This window comes from Lactuca sativa, chromosome 2, assembly GCF_002870075.4.
Source record: "Lactuca sativa cultivar Salinas chromosome 2, Lsat_Salinas_v11, whole genome shotgun sequence".
NCBI lineage: Eukaryota > Viridiplantae > Streptophyta > Magnoliopsida > Asterales > Asteraceae > Lactuca > Lactuca sativa.
This window is the reverse complement of record NC_056624.2, coordinates 45,099,766-45,109,796: the sequence shown is the minus strand read 5'-3', so window position 1 is coordinate 45,109,796 and position 10,031 is coordinate 45,099,766.

Below are 10,031 nucleotides of genomic sequence, written 5' to 3'. Positions count from 1 at the left end.
AGAGAATGTATATGAGACAATCAGTTTAGAAAGGATCTTTATGAAAGAGCTACACAAGATGTTAATTTCTAAACATATATAAATAATTGTGAATTATAATTGGATTTTGACTTCAGTATGGAATGAAGGGTAACTTTTGTTGGAATGAGGTCCAAGCAAAACATAATGACATAATCTACTTCAAAATAAGAATACACTACTTTAGAAGTTGAATTCAAATATGATTGGATGAATGGAATCATTGAAAAACTATGTTGATTTCTGCCATTCGAGGATCACATAGAAATCTTTGTGAATTCGAGAGTGTACTTAATCAAGCTAAGAGACTCTATGTCACGAAAGAACACCAGTCATATTCTCCAAGATATTTAACTATGCTTAAAGTAAATTTAAGTATAGAGATGATAGTATTCACAAAATTCATTCAAATTAAATTTTGATAGATCTATTAATAAAGTCATTCTTTTGAGCTAAGTATGAATGGTCACACTTCAACTATAAGACTTTACTATTCTAGAACTGGATTTTTTATATGGATTTAGTATTTGGATATTGGAACATTAGAACAAAAAATATTAGATAATGTTGTGATATATTGGGATATAGTCATCACATTAATACTACTTGTGTTCTAAATTAACATGTTTAATCCATGAATAATGTTATTATTCTAAAGGTTCATAGTCGATTATAATTGTGGGAGCAATTATGAAGTAAGACTAATATGAATTGGATTGGTTGACTCTCACTAGATGAAAGTAGGCAAGTGGTTGTAACCAAGTATCATAGGTACTTGTCAGAGAACTAGTATTGAACTGACCCGCATTAAGATCATCTCATGGATCGCTATCGTGAATGATACTTGATTAAAAGGTACTATATTTGTATCCTTAACACCTGAGATACATATTGGGACTTAAGTGTAGGGAGTACTATGCTTTGATAATGGTTAAATGTTGTTCCTTAACCGGGCAATTATAAAAGCCATTTTCACGTATGGTGTGAACTACGCAAGAGGATTATGTGGTCAAGATGGGATTTTTTCCTCTTATGTGTTGAGAGTTAGACACCTAAGGCGCCTTACCAAAAGTTGAAGGACTAATTAGATTAATCGCGATCCGAATCTCATGTTCAACATGATGTCTGTAGCAAAGGGATAATTTATAAACCTACCTTATACAGCAATTGTAGCTTTGAGCTTTTTGGGAATTGGGCGTTGATAGAATGGCAAAAACAGTTGTATGGTCTTAGAGGTAGTGAAATGTTGCTAGACGTTCACCACTATCTATATCAGTCTAATATGAGTCTTGTTGCAAGTGGGAGATTGAAAGATCTAGTATGCTCAAGAGTCATATTAAAGTGATATTGCTAAATAACATATGATACTGATGGGTCACACTAACAACAACTTGATACAATTGATTATTTATTAGAAATTGATTTTAATAAATATTCAATAAAACTCTTATAACTAAATTTGAAATTATTTATTTCATGGAAATAATAAATTCCATTAGCAAGTAACTAAATATATATCATATGGTATGATTTATAAGTCGTGTACAAACTTTTGAACTAGTTGAATCCTTTTGTCTTTTTCTTAAAAGACAAGGTTTATATTTTATAAAAGAGTTTATAAAAGTTTGACTTTCTTTCTTATTCTTTATGCAATCTGTGAGATATGTATAAAAAGAAGAAGTGTATGACTTGTCTAATCTTGCTTTAAAGGCATGCGAGACATGCTTATGACAATGGGGACACGTCTGCTTAAAGTGCTAAGGACTAATGGTTAATACCTTCACTTATTGAATATAAATATGAGGCTTGCATTCTTGAAAGAGTGCTCATTCCGTCTTATCTTCTCCATGGCCGAGATCTCTCTAGGAGACTCTCTCTCTCTCTCTCTCTCTCTCTTCTTTGCTTTGAGTTTTTGAAGATTACATGCATATCTTTTTGTCACACCCCAAAACCGATAACGGCGGAATACGTTTCGGGGTGGATGACGTAGTGTACGGTATCATCACAATTGCATAATAGTAAAAGCAAGAAACATACAACCATTACATTACATAGTGAATTTAATTACAAGTGTGTTTTGTAATGTTTAACAATCACCCAAAAGTAATCAAAAATAAGAGATGGGTCTTGTGTGCTCCACCTTCTCCAAAAATGCTCCGACTGTACCTGTCTATCTTTGACCTGAAGATACAAGTTATTTTGAAAAAGAATATCAGCATAAAGCTGGTGAGTTCATAAGAGTTTAGTGTGAGTTTTTGTATACAAAGCATTAGTGCTAAAAATGTATCATTTATGTTCATAAGTAGTAGAAACTTAGAAAATCCCATATTTTCCAGAAAATACATTGTAAGTGACAATCTGTGAAAAGTATGCATTCTTCATTTCTCTGAAACTGTTTATTGTAAAAATATATTGGCAAATCTCCAAATAACAAATGTGATAGAATAGGTTAAGCCTGTAATCAGTGATAGAGGTGCAAGCTTCCTTTAGTGATAGGTACTTACTTACTTCGGGATGCAGTTAGCATTTAGTGTAGTATTTTAGAGTAGTTGTAGTGTATTCCTTGTATATTACTAATAGTGAGGATAATAGAGGATCCCATGACCTTCCCAGTCATGCACAGTATAGTGAAGTAGTGGCATCCCTGGGTCTGCATGGCGCGGACTGAAATTAACAGTCGGGATGTAATAGCGTCTGCCCCGTATAGATCTATACATGTAGAGTCGTCTCCCTGCTGGAAAACTTCGGGCGTAGTGGATAGCGAATAGAGTATCTCGTAGTGGGTTAGTGTATTATTGTTTGTTTAGTGTTTTCTCTATTGTTATAGTGTAGTAATCTTTTAGTATTGATCATAGTGTATTCTCTTACTAGTGTATCGTCTAGTAATAGTGAGTATTATAGTGTAGATAGAAATGACTTTAGCGAGTAGTAGCTGTAGCAACCGTAACTATACCTATTATAGTTATCTTAGTGAGGACGGTTCTTGGCATGTTAGTGACTTTAGTATTAAGTGAAAGCAGTGACATTTGTATCCCACACTGATATACAGATTATATAACTAAGAAATCAACGACAGTCGGACGGATAACTACTACCCTAAGCCCACAATCAAACAAGAACAGGAAATAAGGCGAGATATCGGTCCTAAGTCCTCCAAGTCTTACTTATATAAATATATCAGAGTGGTTACATTTTATAAGTAAATTGATTAAATAAAAGTATTTTTCCAAAAGAACATTTAAAATCTGACTCACTGTTTAAAAATAGTTTGAAAAGGGTAAAACCCGTTTATAAGGCATAGGGACAAATCACATGTGATTTGAACTAAAGGTAGTGAATCACATGTGATTAATCCTTGTAACGCGGAAATCGTTCTGTAAAACTTTACATAAACATTTATAAGCAAATTGTATCTTCCCACTAAAACATTTAAAACATTTGAAAGGTTCATTAAAGGGGTATGAACTCACCTGAAATCGCGGAAATCGGGTGAATCGGGTAAATCGGGTAAAAGTGTCGATTGAGCGTTTGGTACCAAATAACCACTTGAGCACCTTTTAGGACCCTAATGTCATATGAAATATGTATTTTACAAGAAGTTAATCATCTTATGCTTTTCATTATAGTATTTGGGCATTCTAGCATCGTTTTCGGGGTTTTAGGGCCTAGAAAGGGTTCTCGGGAGTGGTACAAGGCCATGAATGATTTATAGGAGGGTCCATGAGCTCACTCCCTTGGAGTTTATGGCCTAAAAGGCCTTCCTTTGGGAGTTTAAAGCCGTAAGCCCCCTAGGCTTGGCCGTAAACTCATATGGCACTCCAAAATGTGTGTTTAGGGCTTTATCTCACTTCCTTAATTTAATGGTATGTGTTTTGGACTAAGAGGGAGGGATTAAACCCTTAATTTGTGACATTTTGGGGAGTTTATGGCCAAGACTTGTTCTTGGGCCGTAAACTCCATTAAGTCCTTCAAGATGCATGTCTTAATGGTACAACATGGTCTCATACACCTTAGATAAATCCTAGAAGGCCCTATAATGAGTTTTGGGACAATTTGGCATCAACTTTTGGGGAGTTTATGGCCCAAGAATATCCTTGGCCGTAAACTCTTCATTTTGCATCCAAATGTGAAGTTTAATGGTACAACACACCTCCAATGGCCTTAGCTAAATTCCTTACATGCACTTGAGTAGTTTAGGGACTTGTTTGACACAAAAACATGGGTGTTTACGGCCCAAGCTTAGCCTTGGCCGTAAAATCCTCTTTTTGTGTTCAAATGAAGTTGTTTGATGCATTTAAGCCTTCCTTGTTGTCAAGTCCAAATTACCCAACACCCTAGATGAGTTTTTGGGGCTTTAAACAAAGATTTGTGGGGTGTTTGAGGTGTTTACGGCCTAAGCACAAGCTTGGGCCGTAAACTCCTTTTTAAGCATCAATTTCTTGTGTTTTAGTGTCCAAACTCTTCTAGGTATATGCCTTAATTAGTATACTAGCTTAAAGGAAGGAAAAACATGGTCTTTGGCATGATTTTGGGGGTTTACGGCCTAAGGAGCTTCTTAGGCCGTAAACTCCTCTTTGGTCCTTGATTTCTATGATTTTGGCTCCTAAATTCAATGAAGCATGACTAGATTAAGATAGAGGATGAGTACTTACGTTTGGAAGTCGGAAATTAGCGGAATCGGGGTCGATTTCGAGTCTAGAGAGAGAAAGTAGAGAGAGAGAGTGGGTGTGTGGTAAAAGGGTATTCAAATGTTGTGTACACTCATTTCATATGTCTCGGGTATCGCACCCGATACACGGCTACCCGATGTTTAAAGTTAACTGGGTTAAAACTTTTTACCCGGGTGAAGTGGTTGAAAAACTAATACAACTCTATTAGGTTAAACGGGGTTAACACATACGAGTTGTATTTCTTATGATAATATCAAGACATGCATATAAGCAGATATTCAGTTATTGACGATTCCAAATATTACATAAAATAACGTATAATGATGCATTTCGTTAGTGAAAATGGGATTTGTAACGGGAATAGATTTGGGGTTGTCACACTTTTGCTCTCTTGAAGTTTATATTGGTTATTAACTTCAAGCTAGATGGTTTAAGAGCTTTGGACTAGCGTCTACTTCAAGTTGAGTCATTGTTGGTATCTCAAAGGTTCCACATTCTTCATCAACTTCCAAGCCTCCCAAGAGGACCTAAAGAACTACAAATGTTGTTATTTCTTCACCTCTTCTTTGGTTGGTGTTTAAATCTTTCTATAACTTGCAAGAAAATCCTTGGTGGGTATAAAATGTTTATGTTATTTCAAAAATTAAAGTCTTCTGTTGCCATATCTTTCAATTTTGTGAAACTAATTTTGATCTACAACCCAACATCAGTAATGCTTCTTTGCATCAAGAGTGATCTTCTCCTTCTTCTAACTTCAAAAAAACAAGAACATGGCTCAAAACATCACAATGGAAGCTAGGGTTTGGGGGAGAGAAAACATTTTAGGAGGTGGAGGCTGTCAAATGAGGCAATATTTACGGGTTAGAGCCTTTAAGTAGGACCTAATGCCCGAGAATTAGGGTTTCCACATTCAGTACCAGCCTGTCGCATACATTCAAAGGTGCTTCATGATTTTCATTAAATAGGCGCATCGCATACAATCAATGTCGTGTCGCACAATATCTAACTACTTACATAAACTTAATTGAATTACGTACCGAGAAATCGGGTCTTACATCAAATGCGCGTACTTATTATAGGCAACGTTTGATTTACATTTGATAAAACGAGGTTTTATTTTCTAAATTAAAACTTTTTAACTTTACTTTTATTAAAATCGTTTTATACCATTTTAAAACTCTATAAAATCAATTTAACATTTTGCTAAAATTTATTTGCAAGTTTTGTTTGTTAACTTATTAACCAAGCTCATTGGTTCTTTAATTATTTTTAAAACCATTTTCTAGCATGCAAGCCTATACAAAAATATCAAACAATAAAGCAACCAAAACATGCAAACAATGGTATGTAATGTCCCAAATTTCAAAATAAAATTTTCTTTTAAAAACATAAGTAAAACATCCATTTTTCTATAAATATAGAAATACCAGTTATTTTAAAACCATATAACCATATCATATAAAAATGTACCAGAATATTCATGGATAGTGGAAGTCTTAAAAACATAATTATCTGCGATGTGAATGCGACACAATCAAGTTGGAGCGTTCCCATCGCCAGAAGCACAACCTGAAAAACATTTAATCCACACTATAAACATAAAGTTTAGTGTGTACCCCAAAATACCACATATCACATTACATATACAATGCATACATACAAGGTTCAAAATCAACAACTCAGTGGGCCTATAGGCATAATGCCATCATCCCAAAGACCTATTGAACTTCCAGCCATAATCAGCTTACAGTTAACACGTCAGTGGGCCTATAGGCACAAGGCCATCATCCCATAGACTTATTGAACTTCCAACTATCATCCCAGTGGGCCTAAACGATTACATCCAACTTCCCCTAGGATCCAGCCCATAACAAGCAAACAGACTAACCATCCTAAACATACAGTCATACCCTAACGATACCCATACAACCTATCACACCAGACATACAATGTCAGATATAATATAGTGAGAAAACTCATATGATTCTAATAGTAGAACTCGAAAGCAGCCTCTACAGAAAAAAGATAAAACGAATCACATAATCCCAATCCAAGATCAATCCTTAGTCAGTTATTCAAAACCATCAGAGTTTGACCAAAAGTCACACTTGTCAAAAATTCAACAATCAATGGAAGCACGTCGTGATCATTGAACAAGCATGTTATGATCCACTACATAATAAAATAGTCATGAAATCCATCAGAGAGTGCATCACGACCCTTAACCAAGTACGTCTCACTTTCAGGCTTAATAACCTTCCTTAGTTAGTCCTTAATCCATTAAGATCATAAGCCCACAATTTCAGATCCGACTCTTCTAAGTGATTAAATGGATAAAGTTTCCAAATTTATCCAATCCCAAGGCTTAATATCTTTAAAACTCCAAACCTAAATCTATAAGGACCAAAATTGATGCATGACACAAAAGGGAAAGCATGCAAACACATTTTCCTTCTTCTAGCAGGTTCATAATCCAAATAAGTCATCCACAAGGTTCTAGAGTTCTCCAAACTCCAATAACACCAAGAAAGGGACAACAAGCTACCAAAATCCCACAAATATATGTATATCTAAAAGGAAAAACATCAAGCTTGGAATTTTTTTCTTATAATAGTCAAGAAATGAGGTGAGAATGTTTGATCTAGGTTGTTGCTAATATTTCTTGTACCAAGAATGATCTCCTTCTCCTTTTATTCCTCACAAAGACAGTAACAAATCTCAAAAATCTCTATGGAGGCTAGGGTTTGCGTGAGGGGTGTTTCTGGAGGTGGAGGTTACCAAATGAGGCAGAACCTTTGGGATAGGAGCCATTAAATAGGGCCTAAGGCCCGATAATTAGGGTTTCAACATTCAGGGGGTGCATTGCACAAATCTATTAGTACGACGTGCTTCTTATTTAATTAGCATGTCACGACTAGCCTTATTTCATGTTGCAATTCAGGCCAAAACCCAAAGCGATTAAATAAAACACATATTGGGAATCGGGCGTTATACGATATCAATGCCTCATATTCTCTGCGTTTTTCCGGTGAGCCAACACACGAAAAAACATGGTCAATCTAGGGACAATCGATAAGAAGTTTGTTGACTCTCACTAAACTCACATTTCCATGTGATGCGCGAATGGTCAAACTTCTTGACACCAATTCTTCATGACTACCTTTTGGTTGTATACATCTTCATTTACATTTTAGAAAATATTTTCTAATATATTCTTATGCTATTTTACAAATACATGTTGAAAACTATAACATCTTGATTTCCAGGTATTTTCAAATTTGACCTTTGATTTGAGTTTGGTTTGCAAATTTAGTCCCAAGGGGCATTTTTGTAATTTTTGGACAGGGCTCGCATACGTTGGGCGTATGTTTCGTACGTTGGGCATATGTAGCCAGGATGCAAACCCTAAATTTTAGGGTTTGGGCCCTATTTAAGCATCATTATATCCCCATACCCTTCCTTATCTTAGGCCTCCATCCCTATCTCGAAACCCTAGAGTGTGTGAGTGTGTTTTGAAACTTGGAGAGCTATTTTAGTGCTCTTGGTGGTGAAGGGGAACCTATAATTTGTGGTCTTTCACTCAAGGCTTTGGATCCAACAACTACTCTCTCTTCTGCACCATTTGGAGGTATAAAGTTCCAACCTTGATGAGTTTTTCATATAGATCTGGTTTTAGCTTAAAGTTGGCACCTTTTGTTCCAAATCTTGGTCCTTATGAGTATAAAGTACTCCAAGATGTTTGAGTTGTCCTTTAAGATGTTATATGGTGTGTTAAACCATGAAATTATGATCTTGGATGTTATTTTCTTCCCATGCATATTATTGGTTATCTTAATGGGTGAAGAGGTTAGGGTTTTTGATGATAAGGTCTTATTAGCCATGCAAAACCATAAAGTTGGAAACTTTATGGTTAATAACACTTTTTAGGGGCTAGATTTGGATTTTGGATGTAAGTGTTAAGGATTAAGCACTTAATGGATTGAGTGGGTGCAAGCCGCGAACGCTGGACGAACCAAAGGGTATGTTGTACGTTCATGGTCAGCCCTTCGACGTTTGGTCAAGCAATCATTAGGCCACGTGTATGAGTTGGGAAGACCCAATATACTCACCAAGTTAACTCGGTTGACTTTGACTAGGGTTTAACCTAGGGGTATTTTATGTATTTTGACCTATATTCTAAGTTTTGGTCTCTGTTTTTGTAAAGGTGACTGGTAGAGTTGATTTCGGAGCAGCGTGTTGTTTCAATTTCTCATCTGTCTGTGAGGTGAGTTTTCTCACTGTATACATGGGTCGAAGGCACAAATGTCGACCCATTATTTTTGTAATATAGAATGGTAGCTGCTATGTGATGTATACTTGTTTGTATGATCGGGTTGAAATATACCCTAGGGCGGGGCCCATTATGGTATGTTGGGTTGAAATATAACCAGGGCGGGGCCCGTTATGGCATGTTTGGGTTGAAATATACCCTAGGGCGAGGCCCCATGGCCGGGCCTATATTTGTTTATCGGGTTGAAATACACCCCAGGACAGGGTCCATATTTGTATGTTTGGTATGTGGTACTTAAGGGAACTCACTAAGCTTTGTGCTTACAAATTATGTTTCTGGTTTCAGATACTTCCGGTACTAAAAAGAAGGGCTCGTCGTGATGGCACAACATCCTCCCCTCATGTTTTCGATACTTTTCTGGATATTATTGAAGGGTTTTGAGCATTCTAACACTCCTATGGTGTACATGCAACCCTAGATGCCTTGGATCTATGTTTTCTTTATTATACATGCAAACTTTCAATTTTCCAAGGCATCATCCTAACTAGCGTACTATGGAGTATATACACTACAAAAATCTACTTAGATGACTTACCTTTGTTGTAGCTTTGAAACCTTAAGCCTTTAAGAGCCTAGCACCCCAAGTGTGATGCCTCAAATGCTTCACACAAGACCACCAACAATAGAGGACTTGAGAAGAGATTGCCTTGCACACAACTAGGGTTACACCATGCAAACCCTAATGTACATGACTTTCCACATTCCTTAGGCTCCATGGGTTTTAACCTCTATGGAGTATCCATGGGTCACTACATAGATTTAGCCCAACATAAAGAACTATGGATCATAAGCCCACTTTATAAGAATGAATGATTTACACAATCAATCCCCATATATTTAATTAGGCTCTTTTGATCACAAAATTAATTACAAATTAATTCTTGATCAATACTAATTAAATAATATGATTTCATTTTAATATATTAGAACTTATAATATATTAACAAATCATAAATATCCTTTTCTGAAAAATATATCCTTACAAATTGTTCCGGTGCCATGCAACCCAAATG